This window comes from Apium graveolens, chromosome 9, assembly GCF_009905375.1.
Source record: "Apium graveolens cultivar Ventura chromosome 9, ASM990537v1, whole genome shotgun sequence".
In the NCBI taxonomy this organism is placed as follows: domain Eukaryota; kingdom Viridiplantae; phylum Streptophyta; class Magnoliopsida; order Apiales; family Apiaceae; genus Apium; species Apium graveolens.
Genome location: NC_133655.1, coordinates 47,509,549 through 47,533,388, shown reverse-complemented (window position 1 = coordinate 47,533,388; position 23,840 = coordinate 47,509,549). Strand labels below are relative to the sequence as shown.

Sequence of the window (23,840 nt, the reverse complement as noted above, 5' to 3'; positions counted from 1 at the left end):
AGACACTGCTAATGACACAGTTGTTACCCCTCCTGTCTCTCCTATTAAAGCTACAGATGATGCTAAAGAACAAACTGATAATTCTGAAATAGATATTCATAATTTGAATATACCTGAAGTTATTTATCTAGAAGCTCCATCTACATCAAAGATACCAGCTCTGGAGATAAATTATGCTGATCAGAATTTAGATGATGTTATTCCTGAATCTCCAGTTGCTTCACACACTGTTGAGCAATCAGAACAGAATGAGTCTTCCTCAAGTTCTGATGACAGTGTTTCTGCTGAGACTCCAGTACCTACTCTGGGCAAGGAAGAATTGGTGAAGAAATTTGTTGAAAAGGAAGCACATATTCCTTGGGAGGATACTCACAGAGGTGTTGAGTGGACCAAGAAGTGGAATGAATCAGATTTTATTCCATGTTCTACAACTCTGACAGAGCATATTGCAAAAGCTGATGAGTTACTCACAAATGCTGATTTCAAGACACAACTCAAGATCACAGCTCTGTCTACAAAACATCTTCAAGGTCTATATACTTCTACTCATGAAAAGGTTGATACACTCAGAGAACAAGCTGATAAGTTCAATCTACAGATCAAGCTTGACAAGAACAGGTATATCAGACCTATCTCTAAAAAAGTTGTAACCATTAAAAAAACTCAAGAGAAACAACAGGCCCAAATTGCTGAGGTTCTGGCTAATCAAGCTTCTCAGAAATCTCAATTGGATGAAATCCAATCTTCAGTTGAACTTCTTCTTTCTCTCTTACTTCCTGATGATGCCAAAAAAGGGGAGAAGGTAGTTAAGTCCAAATGCTCACCTACTCAAGAACTGAAGAAAAAGGATGATAAAGGTGATGACCAGGGAAACTCTGAAAAGAGCAGAGGTCAAAAAAAAGTTCAAGGAAAATCTTCTATTCAGAACAAGTCAAGTTCTGATGCTGTGAATGCTCAAAGATTGAAGTCAAGTGGTGATAAGCAAAGTCTGATGTCAAGTTCTGATATTCTGATTAAGTCGGCATCTGAAGACTCTCAGAAGTTTTTGGAAACTCTGAAGTTAAAGGGGAAGCGGACTATTGTTTATTACAAAGATCCTAAAATCCAGACACTTAATGAGGAGATAGCAAGAAGATTATTTTTGAAACACAATCCAAGAATGGATTTAGAAACTCTCAAGGAGGAAGAAGCTAGATTTGCTGCTGAGAAGACAAATCCTAAGTCTAGAGCTTCTGATACAAAGAAACCTCCAAGGCCTAAGGAAAAAGGCATTGTGATCAAGGAAAAGTCAAATTCTAAAACTTCAAAGTTCAAGACTGGATCACAGATTGAGAGTGATCCCAAAGACAAAGGGAAAGGAAAAATTTATGAACCAACCAAGTCACTGGACTTGAAAACTTCTCAAGATCTAATGAAACCAGTGTGTAAAATGGTTCAAGTAACTGATGATAATCTTGTTGAAGATGAAACTGTTCGAATTCTGAAAAGAAGAAAGATAGATGAAGATTATAAAACAACCTCTGATACAGCTCAAGTTATTACTCAGAATAAAGGACAGGAAGGTATAGAAGAAACATCAAATTTTGATCAAGCTATCAAGACATCAACTACTGACAATGCTCAAGTTGATTTGGGTAAAATGACAATTGCTGATAAGAAGAAGCTGTTATGGAAGAAAGGTACTCTAGTTGAACCAAAATCCAATCTCATGATTAATCAACTTGCTACATTTGGGTTGAAAGCCAAGCAACCTAGAGATAGAGCTGGATTAGGTTCTGACGAAGAGAAGATTCAAACAGGAGTAGAGGTTACTCTAAGAGATCCTTTCATATTGACAGAAAAACTATATGAACAAATCAAACAAAGGCACCTTGACAAGGTGTTGTCTGCTCAAGTTGTGATAGATGCTCATGATAAGGAGAATCTAAAAGAGAAATTGATCTTATGTCTCAATGATGGAAGGACTTATAGATTAGCTGATACTGATGTATTAAAGAAGTCTATCAGAGAACTTCAACATATTCACTATCTTCTGGAAGTAAAATTTGATGTTACAAGAAGATGGTCAGAATACATTTTGAAGGCTATAAGAGATCTATTCAGAATCTCTGGTACAAAGACTTCTCATTACAGTCCAATGAATACTGAAGGTGATGGAAGAGAAATTCCTATGCTGAAGAATTCTGCTAAGGTGGAAGCTATTCTGAAAGGAAGATGCTTATGTTATAATGAAAACTCTTCACATCCTAAGGTTATCATACTTGGTGATGGACTTGAAAGAACATCCATTCAAGCTCTCAGAACAGCCATTTATAAAATTGGTGATAGTAAAGAAGAAGAATTGATGCAGGTCAAAGCACAGTTAGCTGAAGTTTTGAAGAAAGCTGAAGATAATCTGATAAATGATTTTGTTAAGAATCATTATGGATTCAGGTTGATTCAGTGATGTTGGTAAAGCTGGATGTTTTGTAAGTTGTAATTAATAGTCTTATTAAACTCTTATTGCATTTGAATTTAAATGTTTTTGATATCATCAAATCTATTAACTTGTATATTCTTGCATAATTTACAAGTTAGGGGAGATTGTTGGATATATTTGAGATGGCATGTCTAATATATTTCATGTTTAGTTTTCAGATCTTAAGTAACAGGAAATATCAGTTCTTACTGAAATCAGGACTTACTGGAAGTCAGGACTTAAGGATATCAGGACTTAGATTATCAGAAGATAATATCAGAAGATGGATATCAGAACTTAAGTACTGGAGGACTAACAGTTAAAATAAGAAGCTGATTTACAGGAAAAAAGATCGAGACTAATACAAGAAGAAGATATGCATGGAAAGAGTTAGAGGACTAGAAGAATTATATAAGATATCAGGTTGATATATTTTTGGAGATAGAATTATATTTCATATCAACTAGAAGTTATCTTGTAACTGTGTGTCTATATAAACACGGACATAGGTTTGCTATATAAGAGTTACGATCATCGAGAAGATCATATAATTGTGACCTAGCAGCTCTCGTGATATTTGTTCATCACTGAGAGAGAATAGTTCCATTGTAACAGAGTTTATTATATCGAATACATCTGTTTTCTGTTACTTGTGCTTTAAATTGATTTGATTGTATTCTACACTGTATTCAACCCCTTTCTACAGTGTTGTGTGACCTAACACCATTCCTTTTGATTCTTGCCAATGCCATATCTTTTCTGTTAGCTCGTAGCAAAAGATCTGCAATTTAGTGCTAGTTTAGCTGTTTAGATTTTCTTGAAGTGGAACTAAAAAAGAAAATACTTAATACATTATCTAATTTTAAACGAATGCAAAATGCTTTATTGCAGCACAATCTAATATAGGAATACAAGTCCATAAGTTTCTCCATTAGAATGTGAGCTAAGGACAAGAGTTGAAAACATAAAGAGCTACAATCCAAAACAGTCACAACAAACTCAAGCAAGGCAAGATAACAGTTATTTTTAGGACCAAAGTAAAACAAGACAAACTTGGTTATGCTCATCAACTGATGGCAACACTAAGAGCAATATCTTAACCTGACAGAAACACATAAATAATTATGACAACTCTGTTTATTATTACCAATTAGGCAAATCATAACTAAAGAAACTAATACATTAACAAAATATCAGGTAGGAGAGGACAATATTTGGTGTGTGCTCCTAGCATTATAAACCAATTATATCAGTGAAATCATACAACTGTTAAGCGCATTTTGGATTGTTGATAAGAATGAGAATCGGGGAATGGGAATAAGTATCGAACTTTTTAATAATTACAGAGCAATACCAAGAAATAATAAATTAAAAAAAAACTAAATAAATATTCAGGATTAGCAAAGGCATAACACACGTACAAAAATATAAAAATATACTCCACATCTTTGGCTTATATGCTTTGTTGCGAGAGAAGTAATCACAGTAAAAACCATTGCAAGCATTAATCTATAAATGATAAGCAAAACAAGGTTAAATATTAAAAAACACTTTAATACGCTACACTAGACATTATTAAATGCAAATCCCGAAAAGGGAGAAGATAACACCAACATCACGAAACACTTACAACAGGATCAGGGGCATCATCTTTCTTACATAGTGCCCAGACCCATGAAACTCCAGTGCCCAGACCCAAAGCCATCTCAGCTGCCCATTTTGTATAAGCTTTACCGGGAGCACCAAATTCAATTGCCTGGGGTCCATATTCATTCTCAATAATAATAACAAAGCTCCAGAGACCGACCTTTAAACAAACTCGATTAAAATCAAAACATAAAATTTGAAAATAAATTTGAAAGAAACATATTTTTGTCACATTAATCGAAAAGTCCAGACTTCTTTCAAGGCTCTTCAGCACCAATCGAGCTTGATTTATGAATTAATCAAGTTTAATTCATATAAATAGGTTTGTACAAAATAGGGGTTTTGGTTAGAGAGAGTGAGTGAGAAGAAAGACAGTGAGAGATGAGAGATAAGAGAGAAGAGAGACGAGAGACAAGACAGTGAGAGACAAGAGAGAAGAGAGAATGAGAGAGTGAGAGGAGAGAATGAGAGAGAGGGGGGAATGGTTTTGGTTAAGGGGGAAACTGAGAATAAAATTTTTGGTTAAGGGGGGAATTTTTGGTGTATTAACGGGGGAAAGAAAGAAGTGGGCCTTTTTTATTTTTTTTAAAACTATTTTAGACATCGGTTGGTTAAGATACTGATGTCTTACAACACCTTTAACATCAGTTTTAAAGCGACCGATGTTAAAACTACTTTTAACATCAGTGACATTACTAACCGATGTTAAAGGGGTGATGTCGTAGGCACTATTTCTAGTAGTGATAATAAGATATACTATTCACTTTCGTAAACTGTCACTAATCATTCCATTTTAGGAAAAGTATATCTCCCATTTCTGGCTTAGCATATCTTTGCATACTGTGTTAACTTTGATCTTACTTTGTCAGTTAATCTTCACCCTTGATCTTGCACACTCTTCAAGCTGATTTTTGTAAACTTGTCAATCCAACTGGTTGGATTGTTTATCTTGGATATTAAACTGGTCTGCAATTTGTACTTTGAGATTTTACCTCGAGATCTCAAGTTAGGCATATAGAGAAATTGACATCTTGATAAGTATATTAGCTTATCGAGATCTCTCATTACTCTATAGTTGATTTGACTTGTAGAGGTCTCTGAGTTCTCTATAAGAGAATTTAGCTTGTCGAGATCTCTCCACTTCATCTCTTCACTTTGGCTTATAGATATCTCTGAGTTCTCTAGTGATTACTTGATTTGTTGATAATTCAGAGTTTTCTAGTGATAATTGACTTATCGATATCTCAGAGTTCTCTAATGAAATTTGACTCATCGATATCTCAGAGTTCTCTAATGATATTTGACTTATCGATAACTCTGAGTTCTCTAGTGAAGAAATGACTTATTGATATCTCTAATCTTTATATCTTCAATTTGGCTTGTCGATATCTCTGAGTTCTCTAGTACCTTTCTTGAGTTCTCTATAAGTCATTCTGGAGTTCTCGAATGACTTCTCTATAACACTAAATCTGTGACTTGTGGAGATCTTGACTTAGAATATTTTTTTCAAAATAGATTTATTCAACTCCAAGCTTCTTCATAATTCTTCTGAGGCGTGATCTTTTTGATCTTCTTCCAGATAGAATTCTTAGGCTTGATACTGTTTACAGAAAAAGACTTCAGTCTGCTCTTTGACATTTTTACAGACTTTAAATGTTACAATATAAAATGTAAACTAAGATTACAATATAACTTACTTAGGATTGTCAATTTGACTTAGTCTTGTTAATGTACAGGCATGTCTTGCACAACAATATCCCCCAATTTGTGAGAAGATTTCTTAACACAAATTCATGCCTGTTAACAAGACTAACCCTAAGTTAAAATGGAAACTAAGATTAATACACAAAAATTGACACAGTTACAACTTTTATACATTAGGAGATTTACAATGTTTAAATAGTTACAAGCATCAGGTAAAGACTGTTTTTGCTTCTGCTTCTTTTCTAATGAGATCCTTTAAGTAATCAAGAATTTCAAGTTCTTCTATAATAGGTGTCCCACTTAGAGCTTCTACAATTTTGAGTATGTCTGCCTTTGGATAACCACTGTCTAGTAAATCAATCCTAAATCTTGTGAATGTGCCAGCTTTGATGTTTAGAAATTTTCCATCTTTATAGATTCTGCTCATTCCTTTGGCCTTGACTTCTTTTGATCTTTTATTGAACATTTCAATTTCCTCATGATATTTTCTTTTTCTTTCCTCATACTCAGCCTCATTCCTTTTTCTTCTTTCCTCTCTTTCAATCTACCACTCATCCAAAACTGATCTCCATGCTCTTGTAGCAGTATCTTTATCTTTTAGCAGACTCATCACACTCTTAATTTTTGTGAGAGAGAGAGAATCCATTAAAGCACAACCAAGGAATGTGAAGGATCCATCTTCATTGTAAATTCTGACTTCCCTTAGAGATACAACCCAGACCCTAACTATTTCCTCAGCTAGTTGTTGAAAATAATCTTCACCTGAGATGCACGAATTTAAAGGTAGAAAGTCATTTTTTTGAAACAGTTCCAGATGGCCCTTTCAGTGACTTGTACTTTTCCAGCATCCTTAGCCTTCTTAGATTTCCTCCCAACAGTTTTGTAGTGAATTTTGAGTGAAGCCTTGTCTAAAGGTAAGTTTGTGATTTTCTTGAGAGATGTTTGGTTTGAGGTAATTGGTGTTTTTAGGAAGGTGTTTGTAGTTTATTTGTATAGAAACTGTGGCTTAGAGGTTAGAGGTGGTTTGTTTATTGAGGTTATTGGCTTTGAAGGTTGAGCTAGATTTGTTTGGATTTTTAGGGTTTGTTGTGGTTCTGAGCCATCATGTCTTTGTTTGCTCCTCCTTTCTCCTCTCCTTTTACTTTCACCATCCTTCTTCTCTCATTGACTCTTGTCCTTGCTGCCAGTTGCTTTAGAAGCTTGACTTGGATTTGAGCCAGAAGGCTTTTATTTGTCATCCTTCTGCTCATCATCATCCTTGTCTTTTCTTAAATTGTATTGAGTATTTGGAAGCATGGTGCCAGGATTTACAAGATATCTATCCAAGATCTTTATCATCTTAACATCCTCATGCTTCTTGTTCCTTTTGTACTTTAGATTAGACTGTAAGGTCAAGATCAACCTCATGTTTGATCTGACATAATGTTTGGGAACAAGAAGAAGTCTGGCTTATTTAGTTGTTGGACATATATAAACTACTCATTGGTTTGGATATAGATAGGCTTCTGGAAAAGCTGCTATGTGTGCCTTTTTAAGCTCTTGGAGAAATAGAGTGTTTTCTGAAATAACACTCTGTCAATCATTACATCCAGTTCAGATGCTCTCAAAGTTTGAAGATTTGTGAGAGTCACCTGAAGACATATGTTCATGTTAGGGAGAAAACATGCGCTAATATTCACGCAAGTATACGCGTTCGCAAGTAGTATAAGATATAAATCAGATTCGTTCCCACAGAGACTGGTTTAGGTTAAGTTTAATTTATGCACCTATGCAACAATGTATGGTTATCGCTCAATGCTAAGACAAATAATAAATTGGGTTTTTATTAAACTAAGAGATTAAACTAAATAACTTTAACTAAGAGAATTGAGGTTGAATTACTATATATGATAAACATGGGATTCTAACTTCATTACTACTTCATTCAATAGCCTTATTGTTCTTAACCTTAGCATGTGATGGTGATGACACTAATCAGATAACACGAAACTGATAAACGCCAACTTTCGTTGCACGAGTACCATTCTACCAGACATTCACAAAAGAGATAGAAGCTGAATAGGCACCAATTACATTGAGACCCTATATGTCTATAGAATTTGACAACATAACGGTTTAAGCACAAGTTATCTATCTTGATTACATAGGGCAAGTAAAACGGTTAGAGTTACCTACGAATCATGCATACACATACATAAACCTATGCTAGCATGGCAAGTTCTAAACCTCTATATTCACTGTCGCTTCAATAGAGATTAACACGCTATATTATATATTAGCTACGCACATAAGACGAATAACCACAACCAATACTAGGATATCAATCAAACACCACACACCAAGATATCGAAACAATTTAACAATTGAAATCCATAAGTAAATCTGCTAGAACCCCATGACAACGATTAGCCCATAATCGAACTCATCATCACCATGGGTTCCAATGAAAGCATGGTATAAAACTAGGTCTTAATAAACTGAATAATAATTAAAGTACGAATAAACGAGATCTAGGTTCAACAAGAAAGAAAACGAGCATCCAAAGTTATAACTAATTCAAAGAATCACAAGTTGAAAACAAGATCTTCTTTTTCGGAGTTGTTCTGTGCTTCTAGGTCTTCTCCTTGGTATCCCAATCTTCCCGGATGATGAAAACCCTTTTTTAAGTATATATACGCCCCTAGTGGACCTGGACCCTTAAAATCGTCAAATTTCACTCAAAAAAGGCTTTTTCAGCGAAATCAGCGACCAGCCGCTCCCTGAGCGGCCGCTTAGCTCTGCTGAGCATGCGCTCAGCTACTGACTGGGAAAATTTCCGATGAATCTTGTTTTGGCCATAACTTGAGTTCTACTCGTCAGAATTAGGCGATTCAACTGCCCACGCGAAGCTAACGAGATTCTCTACAACTTGACAATGGCCTTGGCCTCCAATTATGATCACTTTTCATCATATTTCCTTTAAAAGCTCTTTTCTTCATTTAACTGATACCTGAAATGCAATAACACAAAAACACATCAAAATACCAACAACTTGAGTCCAAAACATTAATTTAAGCTTGTAATAAAGCGTTCCAAGTGGATATAAAATCCACTTATCACACCCCCAAACTTGAATCGATGTTTGTCCTCAAGCATAAACAGACTCAAAACTACAAAACAAACCTAATGCATGAATGCAACTACGTGAATGCAACTAAATGATAATGCAATCGATCCCCTCAGAATAACCATAACCAAATGAATAAGCCAATGCCTCTAAGAATGCAATGACTTTAAACATAGCTCAAATAAATCCCACAAACCAACTCACAAACCAGAAACGTGCGTGTGTGGATGCTTAATAGATATACTCTTGATACTAGATCAATAACCATAACTTATCTATCATCGAAATAATCAAAAGTTTATAAATAGAATAGACAATAAACGTATTATGACTCACAACACCTCCTTTCTACTAGAGTTATACAAGGATTCACACTATTATTGAACACATAACAAAGATGCTTATTTGACCGTGCAATGAATGAGGTCTCAAAAGACTTATGCAATAATACCCATGTAGTGAGCGTTAGGTTAGCGGATCCCAGACTATAAACGCCTTAGGTCACTAGGCACAAAGTCCCCTAGAATTTAATAACTCGAGTATTAAAGAGCTCACTCTTGATCAATTATGCATAAACACATACTTTTTTTCTTTCTTTTTCTTTTTCTTTTTTCTTTTTTTTTCTTTTTTTTTTGAATTAGTGTGTTTCGCTCCATCTCATTCAACCCTAGATTATTCATAAAAAATATGAGCCGACTACTAGCCATTTGATGCCTAGCCTTACAACAACTAGCAATGAAATCCAAGTTTTTCTCCAGATAAAAAAAAATCAGTGTTTTTACGTCATTACGAAAATATCACAAATTCTAAATATAACCAAGTGATTAAATCTCAACAACAAACAAGTATGATCATGATCTAGATCAAAAGCAACCCTATAAGACTTTGTGAAAATATTTGTTTGGCATGCAAATCAATTCATTAAGACTTAAACATCCCTTTATTCATCATCACCACACTCAAATCAACATCAACTTATCAAATATCATAGTTCATCTTAAAGGATCATGCTAAATATGCATACAAATGCAACTATATGAAATCACATAAAAACAAACAAATATGTCCTAAATGAACAATCATGCAAAAATATGAATGAACTACAACTAAATATGCAATATGAATCTATATGAATTTATATGGACACGCACTACTAATCCTTACATTATCACCCCCAAACATAAAATTTCCAATGTCCTCATTGAAGGTAATAATAAGGATTTCAGGCATACCTAATTAGCGGGACAGTCACCCTCATCGGGTGGAGGATCAGGTGGCCAATCAACCTCGCCACCAGTATCTCGGACAACAGTACCCAAAGCCTGTGTCAAATCTGCAGCAAAATGACGGTGAATGTCATGCATGGCCTCCATACGCCTAGTCAATGTTCTGTACTACTCATCACCAACACCAGTCCTATCAACTACCTGTGGCGTATGAGAACCCTCTGTAGGCACTGGAAGATCCGTTTGGCCATCCTCTATATCATCAAAAATATATCTCAACCCCTTGTCAGGGGGTGTACCTAAGAATTCATAACTCAAGTGATCTGGCAGTGGGTTGAGCTCAAGTGTGGGAGCATCTTCAACAGACGACTCGAGATGCTCCTAAGAAATTTTCAGCTCTGCTAACCCAAGAGAATCAAATGGCATATCCAACTTCCTCTTCCACGGAGGTGCATTCAAAACCTGCAGTTGCTCTACTTTAAAGCACTCCTCTTTAGCTGTGGGTAACTTTATTTCCTTGAACACATCAAAAGTGACCTTTTGATCGTAAACCGTCATCGAAAGCTCTCCTTTTTGCACATCGATCATAGTTCGGCCTGTAGCCAAGAATGTTCTTCCCAAGATGATGGGAATCTTCTTATCTTCCTCGAAATCAAGAATTACAAAGTCAGCAGGGAAGAAGAGTTTATCCACCTTGACCAAGACATCCTCCACTATACCTCGTGGATAAGCGATGGAACGATCAGCTAGTTGTAATGACATGTATGTTGGTTTTGGATCAGGCAGACCAAGCTTCTTGAAGATAGATAAAGGGCATCAGATTGATGCTAGCTCCTAAATCATAGTTTCCGATGGTGCAAGGAATAGTGAAGCTTCCAGGATCTTTAAGCTTCGAAGGCAACTTCTGTTGCAGCACAGCACTGCATTCCTCCGTTAGAGCAACTGTCTCTAAGTCATCGAGCTTCACTTTCCGAGAGAGAATACCTTTCATAAACCTCGCATAGCTAGGTGTCTGTTCAAGAGCTTCAGCGAAAGGTATGTTGATATGAAGTTTCTTGAACACCTCCAAAAACTTCTCAAACTGCTTATCCGACTTTTTCTTCTGCAGCCTCTTAGGAAAAGGAAGTGGAGGATAGATCTGTTTCTCCTCTGTATTACCCTCAGGAGGAGTGTGTTCCACAGTAGTCTTCCTTGGTTCCACCTCTACTTCCTTCTGCACATCTTCTTCAGCCAAGACTTCAGATTCTGGAACTTGAGATTTTTCAGGCTCTTCGTCTTGCTGAATTTGGGGGCTTGCAACATTTCCAGACCTTAAGGTGATGGCGTTCACCTGTTCTTCAACTTCCCTCTTGCCTGGATTGGCTTTTGTATCACTAGAAAGCAATCCTGGTGGCCGATTCAGTAAGGCATTAGCAATTCGCCCTATTTGATTCTCCAGAGTCTTGATAGAAATAGCCTGGCTTTGGTATATAAGAGCCTGGTTTTTGCACATAAGCCGCAACTCCTCCAATTCAGATTTTTCATTCGAAGATAGACCTGCATCATGAGTTTGTTTTTGAAGTTGGAGTTGTTGCTGAAAACCATGAGGGTTGAATAGCTTATTTCCAAACTGCTGGAATGGCTGTTGCATCACATTCTGATTGTTGCTCCAGCTGAAGTTAGGATGATTCCAGTTGTCAGGATGATAAGTGGCAGGAACTGGCTGCTGCGATCTCTAAATGTTGCTAACAAACTGAGCTGAGTCACTAGATGTAGCGCATTGCTCCGTCGCATGCGGACCTGCACACAGCTCACAAACACTAATTATCTGCTTAACACCATAGTTAGCCAGAGAATAGATCTTCATAGACAACGCCTTTATTTGAGCAGTGATAGCCGTAGCTGTATCCACTTCAAGAACTCCTGCTACCTTGCCCTGTGGAAATCTCTGGGTTGGATACTGATATTCATTAGCAGCCATCAGTTCAATTAGATCATAAGCTTCCTCATAGCTCTTTGCCCATAATGCTCCATCTGCTGCTATATCGAGCATGAGTCTGGACTGTGCTCCTAACCCATTGTAAAAACAATTGATGATCATCCAATCAGGAATTCCATGACGAGGATACTTCCTAAGAATCTCCTTGTAGCGCTCCCAAGCTTCATATAAAGATTCTCCTAATTGCTGCGCAAATTGAGTAATAGTGTTTCTGATTGCAGCTGTCTTTGCCATAGGGAAGAATTTAGTGAGAAACTTCTGAGCAAGATCTTCCCAAGTAGTAATCGAACCAGCTGGTAGAGAGTGTAACCAGCTCTTAGCCTTGTCCCTCAGAGAGAATGGGAAGAGTCTCAGCTTTACAGTATCTTCAGAAACACCATTGAACCTGAAGGTGTCGCAGATTTCTATGAAATCCCTAATGTGTGTATTGGGATCTTCAGTTGGAGAACCCCCAAACTGGATTGAATTATGCACCCATTGAATTATGACAGGCTTGATCTCAAAGGTATTAGTTGTGATAGTTGGTCGGACAATGCTAGATTGAATGTCATTATTCTTGGGTTGAGAAAAATCCATCAAGGCTCTCGATTTTACTGCTGGATCTCCCATTGTAATGAGTACCTGAAACATAAACTAATAAACCGTGAAAGTAAAAGAATCCAAGTCAATGAACTTTAACGACCACTGATGACAGGCACATAAACTAAAAATTAACACCGAGTCCCCGGCAGCAGCGCCAAAAACTTGTTAGGGTGAAAACACGCGCTAATATTCACGCAAGTATACGCGTTCGCAAGTAGTATAAGATATAAATCAGATTTGTTCCCACCGAGACTGGTTTAGGTTAAGTTTAATTTATGCACCTATGCAACAATGTATGGTTATTGCTCAATGCTAAGACAAATAACAAATTGGGTTTTTATTAAACTAAGAGATTAAACTAAATAACATTAACTAAGAGAATTGAGGTTGAATTACTATATATGACAGACATGGAATTCTAACTTCATTACTACTTCATTCAATAGCCTTATTGTTCTTAACCTTAGCATGTGATGGTGATGACACTAATCAAATAACACGAAACTGATAAATGCCAACTTTCGTTGCACGAGTACCATTCTACCAGACATCCACAAAAGAGATAGAAGCTGAATAGGTACCAATTATATTGAGACACTATATGTCTATAGAATTTGACAACATAACGGTTTAAGCACAAGTTATCTATCTTATTTATATAGGGCAAGTAAAACGGTTAGAGTTACCTACGAATCATGCATACACATACATGCTAGCATGGCAAGTTCTAAACCTCCATATTCACTGTCGCTTCAATAGAGATTAACACGCTATCTTATATGTTAGCTATGCACATAAGATGAATAAGCACAACCAATACTAGGATATCAATTAATCACCACATACCAAGATATCGAAACAATTTAACTATTGAAATCCATAAGTAAATCCGCTAGAACCCCATGACAACGATTAGCCCATAATCGAACTCATCGTCACCATGGGTTCCAATGAAAGCATGGTATAAAACTAGGTCTTAATAAACTGAATAATAATTAAAGTACGAATAAACGAGATCTAGGTTCAACAAGAATGAAAACGAGCATCCAAAGTTACAAATAATTCAAGAGTCACAAGTTGAAAACAAGATCTTCTTTTTCGGAGTTGTTTTGTGCTTCTAGGTCTTCTCCTTGGTATCCCAATCTTCCCGGATGATGAAAACCCTTTTTTTTAAGTATATATACGCCCCTAGTGGACCTGGACCCTTAAAATCGTCAAATTCCACTCAAAAAGGCTTTTTCAGCGAAATCAGTGACCAGCCGTGCCCTGAGCGGCCGCTCAACTCTCCTGAGCGGGCACTCAGCTCTCCTGAGCGGGTGCTCAGCTCCTGGGCGGCCGCTCAGCTCTGCTGAGCGGGCGCTCAGCTACTGACTGGGAATATTTCTGATGAATCTTGTTTTGGCCATAACTTGAGTTCTACTCGTCAGAATTAAGCGATTCAACTGCCCACGCGAAGCTAACAAGATTCTCTAAAACTTGAGAATGTCCTTGGCTTCCAATTATGATCACTTTTCATCATATTTCCTTTAAAAGCTCTTTTCTTCATTTAACTGATACCTGAAATGCAATAACACAAAAACACATCAAAATACCAACAACTTGAGTCTAAAACACCAAGTGGATATAAAATCCATTTATCAGTTCACACCACCATCATTGATGTTCATGACAATTCTTTTCTCCAAAAAGTTATCAATTTTCACCACCACTGCCCTTATAAAGTTGATGTTCTTGGCCAAAGCTTTCTTGCAATGCACATAGTTGTTTTGAAGAGACAATCTTAGTGGTGCAAGAAGGTCATTGAATTCCTGATCTTGATTGGGTCCTTCTGCAACCTTGAGAATTCTTTCTTTTCCAACATCAACTTGAGAAGAGCTTTGACCAACCTAAATAGATTTTGCTTTAGTATCCCTAAATTGTTGAATCCTGGCCTGAATCTCCCCTTTAGTCTCGAGGACAAGCATGAGGAGGGGAGTTGGTAACTCTGGCCTTATTTGTTCAGGTAAAGAGGGCAGTGGTATGTTGAGCTTCCCCATGATGGCCCCTAAAGCAACAGAATTCTGCATTTAAAGATGCTTGTGAGAGTCCACCAGGGTCTGAATATCTGATTATTGACTCTTGACTAGAGAATTCAAGGTTTGGACTTGTGCATTTAAAGAAGCATAGGAGGTCTGCAAGTCTGAGACTTGTTATTGAAGATATTGAATTTGAAGATGTGTAGAGGTTGAGCCAGGCTGATGAGAGCTTGTAGATGATGAGGAGCCAAAAGTTGCTTCTACAGCCTGTTTGATGCCATCCGTAAGCAAGGCAGAAGGCTCATATCTGCTCTGGTGAAGCTATTCCAGTTTGACCTTTGAGTCATTTGTATTGGTGATTTGCTTTTGGACTACTTCATGAAGAGCAATGAAGGATTGTTTTAGATTTTTGACATGTTTTTAAATGGTAGTCAGATCCATCCTTGTCATTTGATCGGAAAAGTGCTTGAACTTGGAGGTGATTTGGACTTGAGATGGTATGATCTCATCCATTTTCTCCTTCACCAGCTTCCTTATCTTGTCTTCATGACCAGTCAGCTTGATATCTAGAGCTTTACCAAATAGATGAAAAGCCTTGAGTTGAGCTTTGTAGACCTCAGTGACTGCATTATAGACATCATGTGGAGTCAAGACCTTGGCATTACTTCCAAGAATAGTGACATATTCATCCCTAAACCTAGCCAAGACTTGATCCATCTCCAATACAAAGTTTTGAGATAGCCATGCATCTACATTCCCATCTTGTTCTGCATCATTCACAATCTTCTCCTTCTGTTTTTCCACATCTTCATTGTATGTTAGCATAATGGCCTGATAGTCTTGATTGCTAATGTTTGAAGTGAGTAGATGTTGTGAGATGTTTGCTAATCCAGAAATCTGCTCAACAAGAAGGTCATCCACAGATGTAGGTTGAGAGTCAGATGCTTGCAGCCATTGAGAGAGAAGATGTGGTTGCTGAAGTTGTGAGGATGATGGTTGTGTTGTTGAGGGATCAGAATCTCCTGTGACTGAAGTCACAGTTTTACTCACAGATTGCTCTATGTTTATGATAGTATGTTATCCTCCACTTGTAGTGGAAACCTCCAATTGAATTGAATTGAAGGGGATTTGACTGGGTTACTGTCATGTGCACCAGTCTCAAACCCTTGTGCTTCTTGCAAAGCACTGTCACATGAATGTGATAAACATGCCTCTCCCATAACAGGGTTATTGGAAATTATACTCCTAGCATCAACTGCTAATGTAATTTCTGCTAGGGTTTTGAGGGGATTTGTTCCTTGTACAGGAACCTCCAATTGAATTGGAGAGGATTTAGATATCTCCCCCTCATGAGTACTATCCTCAAACCTAACAGCCTGTGAAGGATGATTTGCACATGAAGGTGCATTTGTAACATCCATGGGGTCTTCAGTAAAAACTGATGAATCCCCCATGGTTTTGATGGTGTCATCAAGGTCTACCTCAGCTAGTAGCCTCTCACCATCTGATTGTAGTGTCTGGGTGGTGAGCAAGGTTTTTTGAACCATGTCACTTGATTTAGCTTGCACTTGAGAAATGGATTCAAGTGTTGTAGGAGAGGAAGAAATTTGTGAGATTACGATTTGTTGCTCAGAATTGGGTGTTGTCAGCTCTCCCTGAATGGATGAGGGAGCTTCAATAGATGTGCTCTCACCGTGTTTTCCATCCTTATTTCTCCTACCATACACTTGAATTTCTTCAGGTGTTGGCTGTGCAGACTCTATACAGGGTGCATTGGGGTGAATGCTATTTTCAATAGACACATCCTGTTGAGAGAATGTATATAGAGTCTATTTAGTCCCCGGTTTTACAATTGCATCCTTTTGGGAGGATACAGAGGTGGTTAGAGTGGTTAACTCAGTTTGTTTAGCCTTCTTTGTCTTTCTGACCAAAGGTGACTCAGCTGGTGTTTGATCCTAACCACTCTCATCTATTACTGTGAGAGTTATCTTGTTTCTCTTCTTTTTACTCACTTCACCCTTTTGAGAGGATAAAGTGGTTGGTTTCCTAGCTGCTAGTTGGTTTGAAGAAGTGGTTTCAGCTTGGGAAGGCCCCTGTGGGTGTTCCTGTGTTTGTACTTCCACGGATTCAGGAACCATAGTTGTGCTAGACTAAGCATTTGATCTCATGTCAGGCATTGCGTAAGGGTAAGTTTTAAATCTCTCCATCATGAATGGGGTGATTTTTAGACTTACAGTTACCTTATTCTTTGTAGTAAGTGAACCAAATATTATTTTGGACACTTGCTTATAATTGCCTATTTTAGTGCTATCTATACCATTCAACAAGTGTATGTCTATTACTTTATGGTTTAAAGTAGACATAATGAATCTAGGATAGAAAATTTCCTTACCTCTAGCAGATTGGGGCATGGTCAGCCTGGTTGCAAGTTCTTCCAGGATTAAAAGACCAACATTCAAGTGTTTGTTATGGGCTATTGAGTACATTAGCTTCTGCACCATACTTGAAATGTTTCCATACCCTGTCTTCCTGCATGTGAAGGCCCTCACCACAAAATCAAACACAAAGGACCATTATTTCCTTAAGTTTGTCATGTTCAAGCTTGACAAGTTGATTCTTCCACCATAGTTGATGAAGTCCAAAAACTCAGTCAGTTCATCCTGGGTTGGCACCTCCACTAGGTTTACAGTTGGAAGACCCAAAGCTATATTCACATCTTGGTCATTGAACTCTATCTGTTGGCCTCCCACTGAGCAAGTTACCACCAGAGATACAGATTTGTCATTCATAACAGTCCTTACCACAGTTGTTGTCCAAAACTCATGCAGAACATCCAAGTACAAGACTGCGTTAGCAGTTAAAGCTCTTTCAAGATATGATTCAGACAAGAATTTGACAAACCCCTTGAAACTATCAGGGGCTTGATTAGCATCAGTAAAAGCTAGGTAATTTGTTCCTTTCTCTGGAATAATAGCTCTAACAATATTGAGTGCCATTATTGTTTAGTGAGAGTGAATGGGTAAGAAAAATTAGTGAGAAAAGAGTAAAATGAGAGAGAAATCGATTTTGGATTGAAAGCTAGGTCACTTGAGATCTCGAAGGTGTAAGTATGTATATGTATCGAGATGTCTGGGTATTTATAGTAAAAGCAAATGACTTGTCGAGAAGTCAAAAATAGACGTTTAGAGTATACTTATCGAGAAGTCATTTTGAAATATGAAAAATAAATCGATAAGTCATTTTATTAATTCTTGTAGAAAACTAAAAACAAGATTATCGAGATGTCAAATAAATACTCAGTTTGTCCAAAATGGACCGAATTGATTCCAATTTTTATTTGAATAAACCAAAATAAAATCAGAATAATTTTGCCAAAAATATTTGACTAAAATAATTTATTAAATTAAATTATTTCAATTCTGAGTTATTTATAAGTTTAAAAGTTATACTTGTAGAGAACTCTGTGAATTGAGAACTCTACAATGACTTATCGATAAGTCATAATAAAGCTTATCGAGAGGTTACTCCAGAAGTCAAGAAATTGACTTATCGAGAACTCACTTGAGAAGTCTTAAAATGACTTGTCGATAAGTCAATTAGACTTATCGAGAACTCAGTTCTCTATATACTTTTGATCAATTTGATTCTGCCTTATGTTAATTTTACATATTGAAGATGTAAATTATCATTTAGGCAGTTTACTTAGAATTTGAAACATTCCAAGCTTAATTTGTTTTTTTAAAAAAAAATATGCATAGATTTTTGAAATATTTATAGTTCATATTTCATTTAATTTCCAATTAAATCAAATAAATGTTGATTTACTAGAAATTAATCTGCTGCAAAACATTAGCTGAGTTCTTACCTTATGATGAAGAATTAAGCACTCCAATTTCACCTACAAGTCTGGTGAAAGTTGCTTCATCCAAAGGTTTAGTAAAAATGTCAGCTATTTATTTTTCTGTTGTAACAAAAATGAGCTCAATGGTACCATTTGTAGCATGTTCTCTAATAAAATGGTACCTTACATCAATGTGCTTTATTCTAGAATGATTAACTGGATTATCTACTATAGATATAGAACTAGTTTTGTCACACATAATTGGAATTTTGTGTAACACTAGGCCATAGTCCATTAGCTGATTTCTAATCCAAAACACTTGAGCACAATAACTTCCTGCAGCTATGTATTCAGCCTCTGCTGTAGAAGTTGATACAGATTATTGTTTCTTGTTATACCAGGATACAATTCTTTGACCAAGAAATTGACAGCTTCGACTAGTACTCTTTCTGTCAACCCTGCATCCAGCAAAATCTGTATCTATGTAGCCAACAGCTTCAAAACCAGTTCCCTTAGGATACCACAATCTCAAGTTTGGAGTCCCCTTCAAATATCTAAAAATCCTTTTTACAGCCATCAAGTGTGATTCTTTTGGATTGGCTTGAAATCTTGCACATAGACAAGTTGCCAACATCATGTCTGGTCTACTTGCAGTTAAGTAGACCAATGATCCAATCATTCCTCTATAGCTTGATATATCTGCACTCTTGCCTTTTCTATCTTCATCAAACTTTGTTGCTATAGATATAGGTGTAGAAGCAGGTGAACAATCAACCATACTAAACTTTTTCGATAAGTCCTTGACATACTTTGTTTGCCTAATGAAGATTCCATCACTTCTTTGACTGACTTGTAGTCCAAGAAAGTAATTTAATTCCCCCATCATACTCATTTCATATTCACTCTGGATAAGCTTAGAAAATCTTTGGCGAAGCTTTTTATTAGTAGAACCAAAGATGATATCATCCACATAGATCTGAAATAGGATAATATCTTCACCATATTTCTAGTAGAAGAGAGTCTTGTCTATAGTACCTCTTGGTAAAACCATGATTCAGTAGGAATTTTGACAATGTATCATACCAAGCTCAAGGTGTCTGCTTTAGTCCATATAGAGCCTTGAGTAATTTATACACAAAATTTGGAAATTGTAGATCTTCAAAGCCAGGTGGCTGTTGCACATAAACTTCTTCTTCTAACTCACCATTTAGGAAGGCACTCTTGACATCCATTTGATACACTTTAAAATTTGAATGTGCGGCAAATGCTAGAAAAATCCTTATTGCTTCAAGTCTTGCAACTGGAGAAAAACTTTCATCATAATCTATTCCTTCTAGTGAGTAGCCTTTTGCAACCAACCTTGCTTTGTTTCTGGTAACTATACCATTTTCATCCATCTTGTTCCTGAACACCTATTTTGTTCCAATAATGCTTCTATTCTTTGGTGCAAGAACTAACTCCCAAACTTTGTTCCTTTCAAACTGATTAAGCTCATCTTGCATTGTAGATATCCAATCATGATCCGTTAGAGCTTCTTCAGTTTCCTTAAGTTCTATTTGAGACAGAAAGCATGCATGTAGGCACTCATTAGCAGGTGCACTTCTAGTCCTCACACCAGCAGTAGGATCACCAATGATTGCTTCTCTAGTGTGACTCCTATCCCACTTGCTTTTATGAGTTTGTTGACTTGTGCCTTCATCATTTTCTTCATTATTGGTATGACTTCTAGATCTTTCTTCTCTTTCTCCCCCTGAGTTTTTGCTATCAAATTCAGGTGCTTGAGATGAGCTTCCATTCCCATGGTTTTCCTGTTCAGTAATCTCTTCATTTATCATCTGTTATGCATCAACTTCCTCTTCTCCATCAGAATCACTATCAATGTTGAGGTTTTCAAATGCAAGGGCTTCAGCTTCATTTTCATCAAGGCATTCCAAGCATGGACACTTGTCATCATCAAAGGTTATATTCGTGATTTCCATAATTTTCTTTTGATCTATCACATAAACCTTGTAGGAAGTTCTCTCCAATGAATATCCCAGAAAAATTTCTTCAAAAACTTTTAAGTCAAATTTTCCCACACATTCAGAGTTTTCTTTCAAAATGTAACACTTGCTTCTAAACACATGAAAATACTTTACAATAGGCTTTCTTTTAGACATGATTGAGTAAGGTGATATGCCATGAGCCTTGTTAATGAGATATCTGTTTTGAGTGTAGCATGCAGTGTTAACAGCCTCTTCCTAGAAACTTGTTGGCAACTTGGCATCTTGTAGCATTGTTCTAGCAGCTTCAACTAATGTTCTATTCTTCCTTTCAACTACTCCATTTTGTTGAAGTGTTCTAGCTGCTGAGAATTCTTGAACAATCCCTTTGTTTTTGTAGAATTCACTCAATGTTGCATTCCTGAATTCTGTTCCATTATCATTTCTCAATCTTTTTACACAATTATGATCTTTAGCCTATTTTTCTATCTTCTTTGTGTGCTCAATTTTAATGTGTGGAGTTTCATCTTTAGAGTGCATGAACTCTACCCAAGTGTATCTTGAGAAATCATCTACCATTACAAGTGCATATTTGTTTCTTGAAATAGATAAGACATTAACTGGCCCAAACAAATCCATGTGAATAAGTTGCAATGGTGCACTTATAGAATTCACAGTTTTTGACTTGTGACTTGATCTTTTCATTTTTCCTTTCTAACAAGCTTCACAAACTTCAACTTGAGCAAACTCCGGTTTAGGCATGTCTCTTACTAACTCCTTTTTGACCAAGGTGTTAATTGCCTTGAAATTCAAGTGAGAGAACTTTTTATGCCATAGCTTGCTTTGTTTTTCTGATGCCTTGGTGTAGAAGCAACAAATTCCATCCTTATTTTTTGAGTCCAAGTCTGCAACAAACAAGTTTCCTTTCCTTGCTCCTTTTAGAGCAACTTCACCAGTTTTCTTGCTGATAAAAGTGCATTCTTCTTTGTTGAATAAGACTTCAAAACCTTTGTCTGCAAATTGGCTAACACTGAGAAGATTCACTTCAAGACCAGCAACCAGTGCTACATCACCAATGATAACATTTTCAAAAATAATCTTGCCATATCTATTGTGAATCCTTTGATGTTATCTCCAAAGGTCACCAAAGGGCCCGCCTTCTCCTCAAACTGTGATAACAGGGCCTTATCACCTGTCATATATTTGGAACACCCACTTTCAATGATTAATATAACCTTCTTCACTTTGCCCTGCACACAATGAGTTTTAAGTATGTTTAGCAACCCAAGCAGTGTTGGGTACTTTCTTCTTGTTAACTGATTTAGCAGAAGTAGAATGAGTTGTTTCAGATAAAATAGAACTCAATGAATGTTGTGCATTTTCCCTATCTGATGTAGACCCAATTTTTGTTTTTTTAAGGTCTACTCTTAGTTTGTGGCAACTCAATATCACTTTCAAATTACAAGGGATATAGTCAAACTTGTCATAGAATGAGTAGGGATCATATGCATCTACTTTATTGTATTTGCAGACTCCTTCAACTGGCTTGGTAACCACCTTTTTACATAGGTGAGTTAGATGATTTACAAAGCCACATTTTCCACACTTCTTTCTTGGAGCATCTACAACATAAGAAAAATTATTGATTTTGTTGATCCCAATTTTCCCATTTCTATTTTTCTTCTTCTTTCTTGCATCCTCAGTCTTGGTTTCTTTGACAGGTGTTTTGAAACTTTGATTATCCATGAGCGTCTCTTCAGTTTTCAAGGATTGAGTTGTCTCTGCATCATTCTTCTCATTGTCTTCATCAATAATTTCTTGCTTGATAATCAACTCTTCTTCACTGAATTTAACTTCACATGCCTTGAACATAGGTGAATCAACCTTTTTCAGGATGGTTGGAACATTTTCAGTTTCTATTACTTTCCCTTTGTCACCTATATTCTTCTTCTTGTTGTCCAAGGCATTATAGTCAAGACCAATAGCAATGTTTGCAAATGGCTTATTTTTCTCATGGTACTGTCCAATTAACTCAGATGCATTCTTGAAGAATTTTAATTTAACTTCATTCTTTTCCAGCTTCTCCATTAGCACTACTTCAATTTCACTTGCACACTTGAGCTTGTTCTTCAGATATGCATTTTCTTGTCTTATATTCAAGCTCCACCAACAACAATTCAGCTTCTTATTTCTCACTTTCAAGCTTCTCATTTATCTTTGTCAGTCTGCTAACTTCTTCATTAGTAGCAACCATACTTGTATGTATGTGAAACATTTATGTCCTCATCTTTTCTACAGTTTCCTTATATTGACTCACATTTAAATCAATGGTAGTGAGAGTTGATACCTGTAATTTTAATGAGGATGATTTTCCTTGCTCCAAAGCCATTAAAGCATAGTTTCCAACTTCCTCATCTTCATCATTATCAGAATCATCTTAACTTTTTCCCTCTACAATATAAGCTTTGCTTTGCTGTTTCTTCAGAAGAGCTTCATACTTTGTTTCCAGTTCAAGATAAGCTTTGTCCTTCTTTGCTTTCTTGGGTTTCCTACATTCTGTAGCAAAATGGCCTAGTTCATCATAGTTGAAGCACCTTATCTTTGATCTGTCAACAGATCTGGGTTTTTAACCATTTTTTCAATCAGATGTGTACTTTCATTTTCCTTTCCATTTGATGTCTTTGTTGAAAGACTGTCCTTTACCCTTGAAGAATCTTGGCTTCTTTACTTTAATGTTAGAGAACTTTCTTGCCAGATAGGCCATTTCCCGATCAAGCTCATCAAGTTCATCCAAGGTATAGAACTCATCTTCTTCCAGTTCCAGAATGACCTATTCCTGTGAATCATTTGTTCGTTGCTCACTTGTTGAGACAACTGGAGTTTTAGATCGTGGCTCATCATTAGAGATCTGAATTTCATTGAAAATTAAAGCACTTGAACCATCTACAACATGCCCTTGTCCAGTTCTTAATGATTTTCTTTGAATCATTTCTAATTCATAAGTTTTCAAGATTCCATAAAGAACTTCCAGTGTTATTCTGCTTAGATCTCTCCAATCTCTGATTGTTGAGATTTTCTATTCCAAATGATCAAGGAGTGTGAGCAAAAACTTCAAGTTCACCTCTTCAGCATCATAGTATTTGTCATGGAGCTACAAGTCATTTTTCAGCTTATTGAACCTTTCAAACACATCAGTGATACTTTCTTTTGGCTTGGCCATGAAACCCTCATATTCTGAAATCAGTATCCTTCTTTGATTAGATCTAACTTCCTCAGTTCCATCACAGAGTATTTTAATCTT

At 36.6% G+C, this 23,840-nt stretch overlaps 1 non-coding gene across 1 annotated transcript; it reads left to right on the top strand.

The window, feature by feature from the left end:
• Nucleotides 1-12,231: 12,231 nt before the first annotated feature.
• LOC141688391 (small nucleolar RNA R71) lies at nucleotides 12,232-12,338 on the top strand. Its single transcript, XR_012561835.1, has one exon. It is a non-coding gene; the product is annotated as a small nucleolar RNA R71 (small nucleolar RNA).
• The last annotated feature ends 11,502 nt before the right edge of the window (nucleotides 12,339-23,840 follow it).